The sequence below is a fragment of the Lynx canadensis genome, chromosome C1 (genome assembly GCF_007474595.2).
Source record: "Lynx canadensis isolate LIC74 chromosome C1, mLynCan4.pri.v2, whole genome shotgun sequence".
Classification (NCBI taxonomy): Eukaryota; Metazoa; Chordata; class Mammalia; order Carnivora; family Felidae; genus Lynx; species Lynx canadensis.
The window spans coordinates 107722164-107738893 of record NC_044310.1 but is presented as its reverse complement, the minus strand read 5'-3'; the positions used below and the strand labels follow the sequence as shown (position 1 = coordinate 107738893).

Here is a 16730-nt window from a genome sequence, read left to right as displayed (position 1 = left end):
AATGTGATAATGGTTCAACATAGGAAAACTGATTCAGTAAAATCAATTACTAGAATGAAGGCGGGAGTTGGGGTGGTGGGGGTGGAATATACGATCATCTCAACTAATGCAGGAAAATATTTGACAAAATTTAACACCCTTTCTTCACTAAAAATAGAACAAACTCAGTAAACCAGGACTAGAAGGAAACTTCCTCAATATGGTATGGAAATTCCACACCTAACATCATACTCGGTGGTCAAAGATTACAAGTATTTCCCCCAAGATAAGAACAAAATCTGGATTCCCACTTTCTCCACTTCTATTCAACATAGTACTGGAAGTCCTCACAAGAGCAAATAGGCAAGAAGAAAAAATATAAGGCATTAATATTGAAAAGGGAGAAATAAAATTATCTTTGTTTGCACATGACATGACCTTGTATTCCAAACACCCATGCGCGCGCGCGCACACACACACACACACACACACACACACACACACACAAACTGGTAAAGCTAATAAACAAGCAATTCAGCAAAAAATAAACCAATTTTGTGGGACACAAAATTACCACACAAAATTCAGTTGCATTTCTATGCACTAATAATGAAAAATCCAAAATGAAACTAAGGAAACAATTCTATTTACAACAGCAGGAATAATTTGACCAAGGGGGTGAAACACTGAAAACTATGTAACATTGCTGAAAGAAATTAAAGAAGATGCCAATAAATGACATCCCATGTTCACAGACTAGAAGACTTAATATTGCTAAGATGACAATACTACCTAAAATGATTTTCAGATTCAATGCAATTCCTATCAAAATCCAATGACTTCTTTTTGAAGAAATACAAAAACATATCCTAAAATTCCTATGAAATACCAAGGGATTCCAAATAGCCAAAACAATCTTGGAGAAAAAAGAACAAAGTTGGAGGTCTCATACTTCCTGATTTCAAAACTTACTACAAAGCTACAGTAAGCAACAGTATAGTTCTGGCATAAAGACAGACATATACAACAATGAAACAGAAATGGGAGCCCAGAGATAAACTCTTACATAAATGATCAAATGATTTTTGACAAAGGTGCCAAGAAAGGAGTCTTTTCAATGAAGGGTTTCGGGAAACTGGATATCCACCTTACAAAATTACTCAAAATGGCTCAAAGGCCTAAGTGTAGGAGCTAAAAAACTATAAAACTTTTAGAAGAAAACATAGGAGGAAAGCTGCATGACAATGGATTTGGCAATAATTTCTTAGATGTGACACTAACACACAGGTAACAAAAGAAAAAATAAGTTGAACTTCTAACAAAACTTAAAACTTTTGTGCATCACAAAACATTATCAAACAGGGTGAAAAAGAATGAATAACCTGAACAGATTTATATTTATTAAAGAAATTAAAACAATACCAAACAGTTATGAAATAATTCTCTACAATCTCTTCCATAAAATAGAAGCAGAGAGAATACTTCCTAGTTTATTAGATTATACCAGCCTTGTTCCAGCTTTGAGAAGAATGCTGGTGCAATTTTGATTGGGATTGCATTGAATGTGTAGATTGCTTTGGGTAATATTGACATTTTAACAATATTTATTCTTCCAATCCATGAGCACAGAATGTTGTTCCATTTCTTTGTATCTTCTTCAATTTCCTTCATAAGCTTTCTATAGTTTTCAGCATACATCTGTATGCTTTTACATCTTTGGTTAGTTTTATTCCTAGGTATTTTATGATTCTTGGTGCAATTGTGAATGGGATCAGTTTCTTTATTGTCTTTCTGTTGCTTCGTTATTAGTGTATAAGAATGCAACTGATTTCTGTACATTAATTTTGTATCCTGCAACTGAATTCATGTATCAGTTCTAGCAGACTTTTGGTAGAGTCTATCGGGTTTTCCATGTATAATATCATGTCATCTGCAAAAAGTGAAAGCTTGACTTCATCTTTGCCAATTTTGATGCCTTTGATTTCCTTTTGTTGTCCGATTGCTGATGCTAGCACTTCCAACACTATGTGAAACAACAGCGGTGAGAGAGGACATCCCTGTCGTATTCCTGATCTCAGGGGGAAACCTCTCAGTTTTTCCCCATTGAGGATGATATTAGCTGTGGGCTTTTCAAAAATGGCTTTTATGATGTTTAAGTATGTTCCTTCTATCCCGACTTTCTCGGGGGTTTTTATTAAGAAAGGATGCTGAATTTTGTCAAATGCTTTTTCTGCCTTGATTGACAGGATCATATGGTTCTTATCTTTTCTTTTATTAATGTGATGTATCACATTGATTGATTTGCGAATGTTGAACCAGCCCTGCATCCCAGGAATGAATCCCATTTGATCATGGTGAATAATGCTTTTTATATGCTGTTGAATTCGATTTGCTAGTATCTTGTTGAGAATTTTTGCATCCATATTCATCAGGGATATTGGCCTGTAGTTCTCTTTTTTTGCTGGGTCTCTGTCTGGTTTGGGAATCAAAGTAATGCTGGCTTCATAGAATGAGCCTAGAAGGTTTCCTTTCCTTTCTATTTTTTGGAACAGCTTGAGAAGGACAGGTATTATCTCTGCTTTAAATGTCTGATAGAATTCCCCAGGGAAGCCATCTGGTCCTGGACTCTTATTTTTTGGGCAATTTTTGATAACTGATTCAATTTCTTCCCTGGTTATGGGTCTGTTCAAGTTTTCTATTTCCTCCTGATTGAGTTTTGGAAGTGTGTGGGTGCTTAGGAATTTGTCTATTTCTTCCAGGTTGTCCAGTTTGTTGGCATATAATTTTTCATAGTATTCCCTGATAATTGCTTGTATTTCTGATGGGTTGGTTGTAGTAATTCCATTTTCATTCATGATTTTATCTATTTGGGTCATCTTCCTTTTCTTTTTGAGAAGCCTGGCTAGAGGTTTATCAATTTTGTTTATTTTTTCCAAAAACCAACTCTTGGTTTCATTGATCTGCTCTATAGGTTTTTTAGATTCTATATTGTTTATTTCTGTTCTGACCAGATTATACCAGCCTTAACCTAATACTAAAACCAGACAAAATAATATTATAAGAAAAGAAAATCATAGACCAATATATTTCATGAACATGGATACAAAAATCTTCAACAAAATATTAACTTAAATCCAACAATGTACTAAAAAAATTAAATGCATCTAAAAGCAGAATAAAAATGTCTGAGGCAAAAACTGATAGAAGGACAAGGAGAAAGAGAAAAATCCATTATTATATAGTTGGAGATTTCAACACCCCTCTATTAGTAATTGACACACCAAGTGAGATCTAGTTATGCATGGCTGGTTCAATATTCTAAATGCAATCCATTATATAAAAAGACTAAAGAAAAAAGATAATTAGACCATATTAATGATTAAGAAAAAGCATTTGATACAATCCGTGGTAAAAAAATAACTCTCAAAAATGGGATTATAGGAGATCTTCCTCAACTTGATAAAGAACATGTAAAAACCTACAGCTAACATCATAGAGACAATGCTTCCCTGCTAAGGAATTGGAATGCCATGGATGTTCCTTCTCACCATTTCTATTCAACATTATACTAGAGGTCCTAGTTAATGCAATAAGACGAGAAAAGGAAATAAATGTATGCACACTGGGAAGGGAGAAATAAAACTGTCTTTGCCAACAGATGATGTAATTGTGTATACAGAAAAATCCCAAAGAATCAGTAATCAATAGCAGCAGCAGCAGCAGCAGCAGCAGCAGCAGCAGCATCATCATCATCATCATCATCATCTCCTAGACCTAATAAACGATTATATCAAGTTTCAGGATACAAAGTAATATGTAAACATCAATTGCTTTCCTATATACCAGCAATAAGCAATTGGCATTTTTATTAAAAATACAACCACCAGGGGCTCCTGGGTGGCTCAGTCGGTTGAGCATCTGATTCTTGATTTTGGTCATGGGCCCTGCATCAGGTTCCCTGCTGAACATGGAGCCTGCTTGAGATTCTCTATCTCCTTCTGCCCCTCTCCCCCACTCACACACACACTCTTACTCTCTAAAATTAAAAAAAAATAGGAACACCACTTACATTAGTACCTAATTAATTATCTAAATTTATATGTAATTTAGGTATAAATCTAACAAAATAGGTACAAGATCTAAATGAGGAAAACTACAATGCTCTGATAAAAGAAATCAAAGAAAAGCTAAATAAATGAAAAGATAGTCCATATTCATGAATATGAAAACTCAGTATTGTTGGGGCACCTGGGTGGCTCAGTCGGTTGAGCAGCTGACTTCAGCTCAGGTCATGATCTCACGGTCAGTGAGTTCGAGCCCCGCGTCGGGCTCTGTGCTGACAGCTCAGAGCCTGGAGCCTGTTTCAGATTCTGTGTCTCCCTCTCTCTGACCCTCCCCCGTTCATGCTCTGTCTCTCTCTGTCTCAAAAATAAATAAACGTTAAAAAAATTAAAAAAAAAAAGAAAACTCAGTATTGTTAAGATTAAGTTCTTCCCAACTTGATATATATATATGCTATGCCATTCCAATAAAAATCCCAGTACTTTGTGTTCTGATTCTAAATTGTTTCTGATTCTAAAGTTTATGTGGAAAGGTATATAAACTGGGTCTAAAGTTCATATGGAAAGACAAAAGACCTGGATTAGCCAGCACAATATTAAAGAGGAATAAATTCAGAGACCCAAAACTACCCGACTTTAAGACCATATAGCTATTATTCAAATTATAGCTACTTTTCAAGACCATATAGTTAAGGTATTTATCTACGGTATTAATTTACTTCAAAGCTACAATAATTAAAACAGTGTGGTATTGGGGCGCCTGGGTGGCGCAGTCGGTTAAGCGTCCGACTTCAGCCAGGTCACGATCTCGCGGTCCGGGAGTTCGAGCCCCGCGTCAGGCTCTGGGCTGATGGCTCAGAGCCTGAAGCCTGCTTCCGATTCTGTGTCTCCCTCTCTCTCTGCCCCTCCCCCGTTCATGCTCTGTCTCTCTCTGTCCCAAAAATAAATAAACGTTGAAAAAAAAAAAATTTTTAAAAAAAAAACAGTGTGGTATTTGTTAAAAAAAAGAGAAAGAAATAGATCAGTCAATGGAACAGAATAGACAGCTTAGAAATAAACGCACATAAATATAGTCACCTGATCTTTGACAAAGGAGCAAAAGTCAACACCATAGACTATAGTTGTAGAAATAGTTCTAGAATAACTGGACATTCATACACACAAAAAATTAATCTAGACACTGGCCTCCCATCTTTGACAAAAAAAAAAAACTAAAAATGGGTCATAGACTCAAGTGTAAAATACAAAATTACAAAACTTCTACAAGATAACATAGGAGAAAATCTAGGTCACCCTGGGTTTGGCAATGAGTTTTTAGGTATGACACTTAAAGCACAATCAAGGAAAGAAGAAACTGATGAGCTGGATTTCATTAAATTGAAAAACTTCTGCTCTGTAAAAAACACTATTAAGAGAATAAGACAGCAAGCTATAGACTGGTAGAAAATATTTGCAAAACTCATACTTGGTAAAGGACTTAAAATTCAAAATATACAAAAAGCACTGAGATATCAACAATAAGAAAACAAATAATCTGATTAAAAAGTAGAACAAAGATCTGAAGGATACCTCACCAAGAAGATATACAGATGATAAGTGATGAAAAGATGCTCAACATATGTCATTAGAGAGTTGCAACTTATGACAACTATATCTATCACTACACATCTATCAGAATGGCTAAAATCCAAAACACAGACAACACCAATGTTGACAAGGATGTGGATAAACAGGAACTCTCATTCATTCCTGAATGGGACGCAAAATAGTACAGCTACTTTTGGAAGACAGTTTGGCAGTTTCCTGCAAAACTAAACAGACTCTTATCTTACAATCTGGTAATTACACTCTGTGGTATTTATCCAAAAGATCTGAAAAGTTATATCCAAAAAAGCTGCAGATGAATGTTTATAAGGGGCTTTATTCAAAATTTCCCAAACCCGAAAGCCAAGATGTTATACAACTGGTAGATGGATAAACCATATGTAGTTTATCAAGATAAAGGAATATTATTCAGTGGTAAAAAGATATGAGCTATCAAGTCACAAAAGATATGGAGGAAACAAAAATGTATATTGCTAAGTGAAAGAAGCCAGTTATAAAAGGATTCCAACTATGGGATATTCTGGAAAAAGCAAAGCTATAGAGACATGAAAAGATCAGTAGTTGTTAGCAGTTGTAGGAGAGAAGTGGAGCACAGGGGATTTTTCAGGCAGTGAAACTATGTTGTATAATATTGTAATAGTGAGTAGATGATATTATGCAAGTTTCAAAATGCCCCAAAACTGTACAACACATGGAGTGAAGCCTAATTACATATAGAATTTAGTTAATAATAATGTGTTACTATTGGTGCATCAATGTAACAAATGTACCACATCAATTCAAGATGTTAATAACTAGAGAAACAATCAGTGAGTGATGGTAAGAAAAAATATGTGAGCTCTCTGTACTTTCTGTTCAGTTTTTATATAAACCTAAAATTGCTAAAAAAGATTAAGTATATAAAAAATTAAACCCCCAAATGCCCAAGTAACTCATAGAAAGAGTGGAAAAAGAAAATAGAGAAAAGGGGGAGGACAAACAGAAAAAAATTTGATGGAAGACTTACCCCTACTATATCAATATTTACATTAAATGTAAATCATCTAATTATAGAAATAAAAAGACAGAGATTGACAGAGTGGATTAAAAAGCATGATACATATGCCTCCTGTCTGCAAGAAATTTTCTCCAAATACACCTGTAAGATAGGTTGAAAACAGACAAATGGAAAAAGATACATCATGCAAACACTGGTAAGAAGAAAGCAAGAAAGACTATTTTATAACAAAAAAACACTAGACTTCAGAAAAAAGAAAATGACCAGAGACAGAAAGAGACATTACATAATGATTAAAGAGCCAATCCCAAAAGAAGACATAGCAGTCTTAAATGTATATGCACAAATGAACAATATGTGAAGCAAATACTGACACAACTGAAGGAAGAAATATACAGATATGCAATATAGTAGAAAAGTTCAACCCTCTGTCAACAACTGATAGAACAACTAGATGGAAAATCAGCAAGGATAGCAAAAAGCTCTACAATGCCATCAACCAGTAGAGTATGATAAAAATTTACAGAATACTTTTCCCAACAACAGAAGTTCTTTTCTAGAGTGTACAAAACATACATCAAGTTAGATCACATTCTGGCTATAGAACAAACCTCAGTACATTAAAAAAAAAACTGAAATCATATAGAATATGTTGTATGACCATAACAAAATCAAACCAGACATCAGTAATAGAAAGAACACAACAATCCAAAGACTTAGAAACAAATGAACACATGTCTAAATAATCCATGGTCAAAGAATAAGTTTCAAGGAAGATGTAAAAAAAATAACTAAATGAAAATGAAAATGCAACATATAGAAAATGGTGGGACACAGCTAAAGCCATGTTCAGAGGGAAATTTATAGCACTAAATGCACACATTAGGGAAAAAATAAGTCTCAATCTATAACCTAAATTCCATCTCAAGAACTTAGTTCAAGAAGAGCAAAATAAGTGTAAAACAGAAGGAAATAAATAATAATAATAATATAAATATAAATAATATATATAAATATAATAAATATAATAATAATAATAAGTCTAAGATAGAAGGAAATAAATAATAAACAGCAGAAATCAATGAAGTGGAAAACAAAAACAATAGAGAAAAATCAATAAAGTGAAAGAGCTAGTTCTTTAAAAAGTCAGTAAAATTGACCAAGCTCTAGCCAGACTGACAAAGAAAAAAGAAGGTACAAATTACTGATACCAGAAATGAAACAGGAGACCCTGCCAGTATCAAAAGGATAAGAATACTACAAATAATTCTATATATATAAATTTGACAACTTAGAGGAAATGGAACCATTCATCAAAAAACACAAACTACCATACAATCCAGCAATTGCACTTCTGGGCCTTTATCCCAGAGAAAGTAAAACTTACCTTTATACAAAAACCTGTAATGCATGCCCATAGCAACTTTATTCATAATAGCTCAAATTCAAAATAGCTTAATATTCATAATAGATCAAAACTAGAAATGGCCCAGATGTCCTTCAACAAGTAAATAGTTACACAAACTGGTACATCCATCCAATGGAATAACAGCCATTGGTATATACACAGCTTGGATGAATCTGCAGAGAATTATGCTAAGAGAAAAAAATCCAAACCTAAGTGTTACATACTGTATGAATCTATTTATATAATATTCTTTAATTTTTTAAGTTTTTATTTAAATTCCAGTTAATTAACATACAGTGTAATATTAGTTTCAGGTATACAATATAGTGAGTGATTCAACACTTCCTTACAACCCCTAGTGCTTATCATGAGTGCACTCCTTAATCCCCATCTCCTATTTAACACATCCCCCCCCCAACTCCCCTCTGGTAACCATCAGTTTGTCCTCTATAGTTAACAGTCTGTTTCTTGGTTTGCCCCCCCCCTTTCTCTTTGCTTTTGTTTCTTAAATTCCACATATGAATGAAATCATATGATATTTGCCTTTCTTTTACTGACTTATTTCACTTGGCATAATACTCTCTAGCTCCATCCATGTTGTTACAAATGGCAACATATATAATATTCTTTTTTAAAAAATATGGAGCACTTCAGGAATTTATGTATCATTTTTGCACATGCTAATCTCTGATCATTCCAATTTTAGTATATGTGCTGCCGAAGTGAGCACTATAATAATCTTGAAATGACAAAATTATAGAGATGGAGAACAGATTAGTAGCTGTCATTGGTTAAAGAGGGGGCATGGTGTGGCTATAAAAAAAGCAACAGGAGAGATCCCTGTAGTAATGGAAGTACTACATGTCTTGATGGTATCAATGTCAACACCCTGGTTGTGATATTGTGCTTTAGTTTTACAAGATGCTGTCATTGGGAGAAATTGGGTGAAAAGTACATGGAAGCCCTCTGTATTATTTCTTATAACTTGTATGTGAATCCATAATAACTTTCCCCCTCCCCAAATTTAACTTAATTATTTAAAAAATCTTATCCCTACTCACTAGCTACTGTGAATCCTCAGGGTGCCCTTTAAGGAAGTTTGAGCAAATTTTGTCTCTATTTGCCATAAAAGAAAGAGAAGGCACACACAGACAGAGGTAAATCACACTGAGGACTCATGCCTGAGTGTTGAGCCTAACCATGTCCTGGGTAGCCATGACCTGGGGTAGAAGACTAACTTTTAGCTCTATGCTGCATGCACAACAATTCCTCTTTCTCCCACCACTTGGGGAGAAAACAGGGGAACCCACTCTTGTACTGCCACCTTGTGGTTTGCTGAAAATAAAAACGAACAGAATGGAATTGATCATGGGGTGTCTGAGTGAGACTGAGATGCTGGTTTTACAGATGGGGAGATCCCTAAAAGGCTGGTAGCTTGCTGGGGTCAAACAGTAAGCTATTCATTAATTCATAAAGGGAAAAAAACAGGAACTAATTTATGCTGTTGGGCCAAAGGTGCCAGGAAGGCTAAAACAGAGAAACAAAAAGTTCAAAATTCTTCATTAATCTGGAAAGCCAATTTCAAAATAGCCTCCTGCTTTCATCTGTTAGGGAAAGAGCCCCATGTGATCTGTTACCACCAGGGGGCAGTAAGGAACCCAAAATAGTTGTCATTTCATTGCAAAGGGCCTTGATCAATGCAGGTTATCCAGGGAACCTGGGAGTTATTTCCTGGAAATCCAAGGCTGTGTACCGTTGAACCAAATTGCACCCCCGGAGCACTCTTACCCACCTGCTGTCACACACACACTTCCCAGTGTTAACTCTATATGGTTTTTGATCTCCTACCAGTTGGGATTCATTTCTTTGACCATGAAAGAGCTGGCATACTAGGGAGGACTATAACTGAATCAGACACATGTCCTAGTTAGTTCTGCCACGAGTAGCTATGGTAATAGTGTCAATCTCTGAGTCTTCTTTTCTTCTTTCATAAAATTAGAGAAATGACAATAATATTTATTGAACCTATACCTTACACGAGTCTCATGACGGCCATATGAGGTAGGTACTATATCCTCATTTTACAGAAGATGAAAATGGGGCACAGAGAGAGAAATCAAGTAACTAGGTCATGGTCACATAAGCTAGGAAGTGGTGAGTCAGGATTTAAACCCAGGCAGTTTGGCTCCAAGCCTGTGTGTGCCCATCCCTCTGAAGATTAAGAAAGGCAATAAAAGAAAATTAGTGTCCACAGTTAGCCCTGTATTAGTTGTCAGACTTGGAGCTTTGCAGTCTTTGGAGCCTTTAAAAGCATGTTCTACAAGCTAACACTGAGTGTGTGGATGAGTGGCAATGGGTGAGTATATGGACATGGTACCAGCAACATTTGTTGCACAGCTGCAGGCCAGGAGGTGCTCCTGGGCAGCCTAACAGAGGTGGCTCCTGCTCTTTGAAGGTGGGCTACCATGAAGGCCTGACCCCATCCCATCAAATTGCACCATGGCCCTGTGAGGTACTGGTGCTCCCATTTTACACATATGGCACTGATATCCCAGCCCATTCTTCCTCCTCTACTCCTTTGTATCTTCTTGTAATCCATAATCCCAAAACAACAGGGAAATTCTTCCCTCTTGTAAGGAACTGGCAGAAAGACAGTCTCCTTTCTCAGTGACTCCTTTAGAAACCCCTTTAAGAACTTTGCAAACATTAGACAAAAGAGTTTTCCAGCAGTAAGACTGCAACTGTACCCAGTGGTCATGGGGAAGGGACACACAATTGGTATAATTCAGCTCAAAGTAGCTCAAAGAGGAAAGCTGGGAAATAGGAGGAGCCAAACTCTGGAGTAATTTCTGCTGACAAGAGGCTTGGGTGGGGGAACAAGAGGGGTTTTGCTTTAGGACAGAGGAGCTTGTGGGTACAGAGGTCAATAGTGCCAGGTTTCCTAAGACAATCTCAATTTCAAAATTTCATCTGCTGTCAATCACACACTCCTAGTTTTAGTACAAAACCATTTTTAGCTTCTAGGGCAAGTTCTAGACTGCAGAAGTCTTTGAAAGCAAGGCTTACAAACTGGGGTGTGCCTGGTACAAGGCTGGCATTTCTCCACATACCCGCCCCAGTTTCTCCCTGAAGCCTAGGCTCTGCATTTTGATAATCAGCAAAGAAAGACCCATTAACCCTTACCAACAAGGTAAACAATTTGAAATAAGCTTGAAGTCATTTTTAGAAAGCTAAGCCTATTCCCTCCAGAGAAAAGAATAGCAGTTCCCTTCCCGCTAGGTGCACTGCCTAGCAGAGCAGAGCAGCCTTGCAAGGCACCATCGCTCAATTTTACAGATATGCAGTTTGTGCTCTGCCAGGTTAAGTACTCACCTAAGGTGAACAGCTGACAGGTGATGCACCAAGATCTGAAACCACATTTCACCAGTTGCTATGCCCAACATGTTTTGTGGATTGTGAAGGAAGAATTAACATCAAAGCCAGGGAGATAAGTTCTCTCCCTTTTTCTTGCTCCAGTGGTGGGAGAACTGTAAGGGAGTGAGTCAAGTTGTTTGATTTTTTTTTTAAGTTTATTAGTTTTTGAGAGACAAAGAGAGACAGAGCATGAGTGGGGGGAGGGGAAAGAGAGAGAGGGAGACACAGAATTTAAAGCAGGTTCCAGGTTCTAAGCTGTCAGCACAGAGCCCGATGTGGGGCTCAAACTCATGGACTGCAAGATCATGATCTGAGTCAAAGTCGGATGCTTAACCAACTGAGTATTCCAGGTGGTCCCAACTTCTTTGATTTCTAACAAGAAGTTGGAGGGTCTTCCCAGGATTTGGGGGAGTAGACCTGAGTTTCCCAGATTGCTGGCATGAAGCATATCCTGAGGCAGGGTCCATAGGATTCGGAAAACAAATGATGAGATTGACAATTAGGTAATTATGGAAAATGCCTTAAGGTTAAATTGAGTTTTTTCTTAAAGACTTCTCAAAGTATCTGCACATTAGTGGGGATTTCAAAGCTCTGAGTATAGGAAGCTGAGGTTTAGAAAAGTCCCTTGTCCAAAGCCAGTGTAGAGCTCAGACAGCTGACCCACACCACAGTTCTCTCATCCGCAGGCTGGGTCCCTTGGGCCTCTTTATGAACCAAGGTCTTCTGTCAGTAAACTGAAGCGACTATTATATGGTAATGTCTTTGGAGTTGCTCTTCCTTTGACATTCCACGGCTGCAGACCTGCTTCTAGGAAACCCCCACCCCTATCCTAATGATTACTACAGTGTTACCTAGGACCTGGTACTTCCTCCTCAGAATCTCTGTTCCTTATTTACAAAGTAAGGCTGACAGCACTTGTCCTAGGAAAGCTGACAATTAAATGACAACCTTCATTTTTAAAAATTTTTTAACATTTATTCATTTTTGAGAGACAGAGACAGAGAACAAGTGGGAGAGGAGCAGAAAGAGAGGGAGTCACCGAATCTGAAGCAGGCTCCAGGCTCTGAGCTGTCAGCACAGAGCCTGACATGGGGCTCAAACCCACGGACCACGAGATCATGACCTGAGCTGAAGTCGATCGCTTAAGACTCAGCTATCCAGGTGCCCCAAATGACAACCTGTATTTAGACACCGCACACGTAAGTAGCACTCAAATAGTTCCCTCCCCCTCAGTTTCCATCTTGGAACTAACCCTGACTGCCATGACTTTGGGAGCTTGTTTAATTTTCTTTCGCTCACCTCAATACACGCAATTCTGAAAGGCTTACCTGGGAATGGATGCAGGAAAATAAGGACCATTCAAACATGAAGCAATGCTCTGTACTAGAGGAAGGAGCAAGGTCAGAGAGCCCCTTTTCTGCTTCCTCTCTAGGTCAGTGTCACAGCAGCTCATGGCCAGGAGATATATGCCCTCTGGCTGAATCAATCTCTGGGCCCACCCCTCTACACTTCGTGCCCACTTCTGCTTTTCCATCTTAACATGCCCATCCCTCCATCTGAAATATACCCCTTCTTGACTATCCAGTTCTACCAAAAGGCCTATCCTATTCCCAGGGGACATGTTAAGTCTCACCTCTTCCATTAGGCCTGTCCTTACACATTTTGCCAACATTCACCTGTCCCATCCTCTTATCTCCTCTTTCTTCCCAGGGCTGGGAAGGAACATGAACAAAGGAAAGGCAGCAACACATATAGAAGAAACAGTCTCAAAGGCCAGTGATCTCTCCTGCAGAAGTATTTCTCCACTGTGCCCTTGTAGTGGAATGACGGAAGAGGATGAATATTGTTCTCAGAGGCAGGAGACTTCTGCATTGCACCAAAACCTTGAGCCTCTTCAGTGAATGTGCCCAGAAAGGCAAATAATAGAGCTTTTCAGTTGTTGCCAGGGCAAGCCTGAGAGCAAAACAGGTCCTCTTAGCCATGACTAGTTCCAGTGAGAGGGACTCACTGAGCTCCTTCTATGTGTGCGTGCACCTAATGTCCAAGAAACAACCCAGTTCCCAGCCAGAGCCTCTGGCCCTCAAGGTTAACAAGCAAAACACAGAACCATTTCTACCCTTTTCCTGCAGGGTTTCACTTGATAAGAAGTGGCCATTCCTCCGGGGAGGAAGGGCTCTGTTTGAGTGCAAATGCATCAACTTTCTGTTCCAACACAGAACATACTCTGCCGGTGCTCCCCCTGCCTCTCTGGCTTCCTCCCACACCCATATTTCTCCCTAACTGTGGAAGCCATTGTCCCCGCCCCCACTCCTTCAGGCAGCTTCTATGCTCTAATTCTAGACAGTCCTGGGGCATCTGGTCTACTGTGGCTTCAAGTGCTGTCTGTGTGCTCAGCACACCAAGCGGCTGTCACCACCTTCCTCTCCAGACCCACAGACCTAACTGCCTACCAGGTCTCATTGCTTACCTCATAGACACCTCAAAGTCAGGTTCCAAACAAACCATCTCTCTCTGCCCCTTCTGTATTCCCTACTCACCAATCAGCCATCTGATACCATCATCAGCCCATCTGATGAGTGCAGAAACCCTGAGTGAGCCCTTCTAGACCTCTTCTCTCATTCATCCCACATCCTAGCTGGCTCCAAGTCCTGTGGGTTATACCTCCTGAGTGCTCTAGATATATCCTCTTCTCTGTCCCATTGCCACTGATCCAGTTGTATGCTCTCATTACTGGCAGCTTCCAAAGTACTTCTCAGGCCTCCAGCCTTATTCTTCCCACTCTGTCGCCAGACCGGTCTTTCTAAATCATGAATTAGACAGCTTATCACATCATCCTCTCCAACAAAACTCTGTGTAGGCTGAATAATAACACCCATGGCATTCATTTCCTAATATTCAGGACCTGTGAATGTCACCTTTTATGGCAAAAGGGACTTTGAAGATATGATTATATTCAGGATGTTGAGATGGGAAGACCACCTTGGATTATCCAGGTGGGCCCACTGTAATCATCATGGACCTTCTCAAGGGGATGAAGGAGGATCAGAGGAGGAGACCATATGATGCTGAAAGCATAGATGAAGTGATGCTTATGAAGGTAGAGCAGGCCATAGGCCAAGGAATCTAGGCAGTCACTAGAAGCTGAAAAAGGCAGGGAAATGGATTCTAGAATAAAAGTATCAGACACCAGAATAATGTGGCTCTAGGAAGAGAGACAGTAGGAGTTATTTTATTGAGTACCATGTGAATGGCCACCTCTTTGTGTATAAGGCTGGTTCTAGGTGGAATGAGGCCATCCTGCTGTTGGTGGGTCCAAACCTCATCCAGATCCTACAGCAGGCCCAGTGTTTTTATTCAGCCCTAAAAGGGTTTCCCTGTTCAGGTCCCTGGACCTAACTTGGCAGGGATTTTAATCCACTAAGGAATGTGGCTGCCCAAAGAGCTAAGGTTATGTTAGGATGCATCAAAAACACAGCTAGCACAGGAGAAGAATGAGGTCAGTACCATATGCTCCTGGGCTAGTCAGGCCATAATAGACTAATCTCAGTTCTGAGGCCCATGCTTCAGTAAAAGACTGACAGATTTGATCACAGAATGGTGAATAAGATGGGAAAGAAGCTCAAAACCATGCTAAATAAAGAATGATTAAGCAACCGAGTTTGTTTAACTCCAAGGGGGGAAAATGGCTTAAAAGGCAGGAAAAAGATAAAGATCTTTACCTTTATTAACTACCACATGGAAGAGAAATTAGACGTGTTCTGTGTGGATTAGAGGAAAGAAAGAACATCCACTAGTGACAGTACTACAGGTGCACATGAGGAGAAGAGATCTGGGACTGTGATTGTGGGCAGCTCATGTAATACTGAAGGGCCAGATTTTTTTCATCTGGAAAATAATGATAATGATGAGGAAGATAATGACATCACCTATCCCATATGGGAAGAATTACTTGAGATACTATTTCTGAGGCTCAGCACAGTCTTGCAATAATAACTGCATTATAAATGGTAAGGCAGTATTATCAGCAGGAGAAAGATTCTACTTAACACAAGGAAAGACTTTCCAGCAATTAGAGCTGCCCAACAGCATGTGAGTTGCCTCAGAAGGCACCTGCGAGGGTTGTACAAGGAAGGAGCACTTGAAAACAATTCTCTAAACCCCCACCATCTACCCAAAGCCAACCTATCTCTAAAGGCCCAGTGCAAACATTTTCCTCTTTTGAGATGCCTGTTTATGACTATGCTAACCCTCTCTGAATTCTTCAAAATCTTAAATTGTGGTGATAAATTTCCTAATCAAACCCTTGTTTAAAAACAAGCTCCTCCTGTGAGGACAAGGAACACAACTTCGGTATTTTACAGCACTGTTTGAGTTCCACACGTGACAGAGATGTTCAAGAAATGCTGGCCAGTTGACTGGTTCCACTCCCAGAACACAAAGCCATTTCATGTCTCTGCCATCAAATGGAAGGCATTTAATGCAGCTGCTGTCACTTATACCTCCCCACCTTTTAAAATATTTATTGAGGTATAATTTACATACCATACAAATTACCCATTTAAAGTAGACAATTGGATTTTTTTAAATAAACTCATCAAGTTCTACAACCATCACCACAGTCTACTTTGAGGATGTTTTCCCCCCAAAAGAAATCTTACTAGCACTCCCTATTACACATCCAAAAACATACCCTCAACCCCACCCTACCTTCTGTTTTTACAGACTTGTTAATTCTGGTTATTTCCTATAAGTGGGATTGCACATCATGTCATCTTTGTGACTGGCTCCTGTCACTAGCCATAATTATTTTGAGATTTGTCCATGTTGTATGTATCAATAATTCATTCATTTGTTGTGGGAAGTATTCCATTGTGTGGATATGCCACAGTTTATCCTCTTGACTGCTGATGGGCATTTGAGTTGTTCACAGGTTTTGACTATTGTAAATGAAGTTGCTTTGCATATTTGTGTACAAGTCTTTGCGTGGATGTTTGCTTTCATTTCTCTTAGATAAATGCACAGGAATGGAATTGCTGGAACATGGGCAATTCTATGTTTAACATTTTGAAAAACTGCCAAACTGTTTTCCAAATTGGTTGCACCATTTTACTGTCCTACCAGGAATGTATTAGGGTTCCAACTTCTCCAGATCCTTACCAACACTTTTTTGTGTCTATATTTTTTATTAGAGCCATGCTAGTGGGTGTGAAATGGTATCTCTGTGATTTTGATCTGCATTTTTCTTTAAAAATATTTTTTTGCATGT

General features: G+C 38.7%; 1 protein-coding gene and 1 pseudogene across 1 annotated transcript in view; both read right to left on the bottom strand.

Moving 5' to 3' along the window:
* The window catches only part of LOC116738217, a 98954-nt gene that overhangs the window by 63388 nt on the left and 18836 nt on the right, over window positions 1–16730 (bottom strand). The window lies entirely within an intron of this gene.
* On the bottom strand, window positions 8685–8780 carry LOC115522596 (annotated as a pseudogene).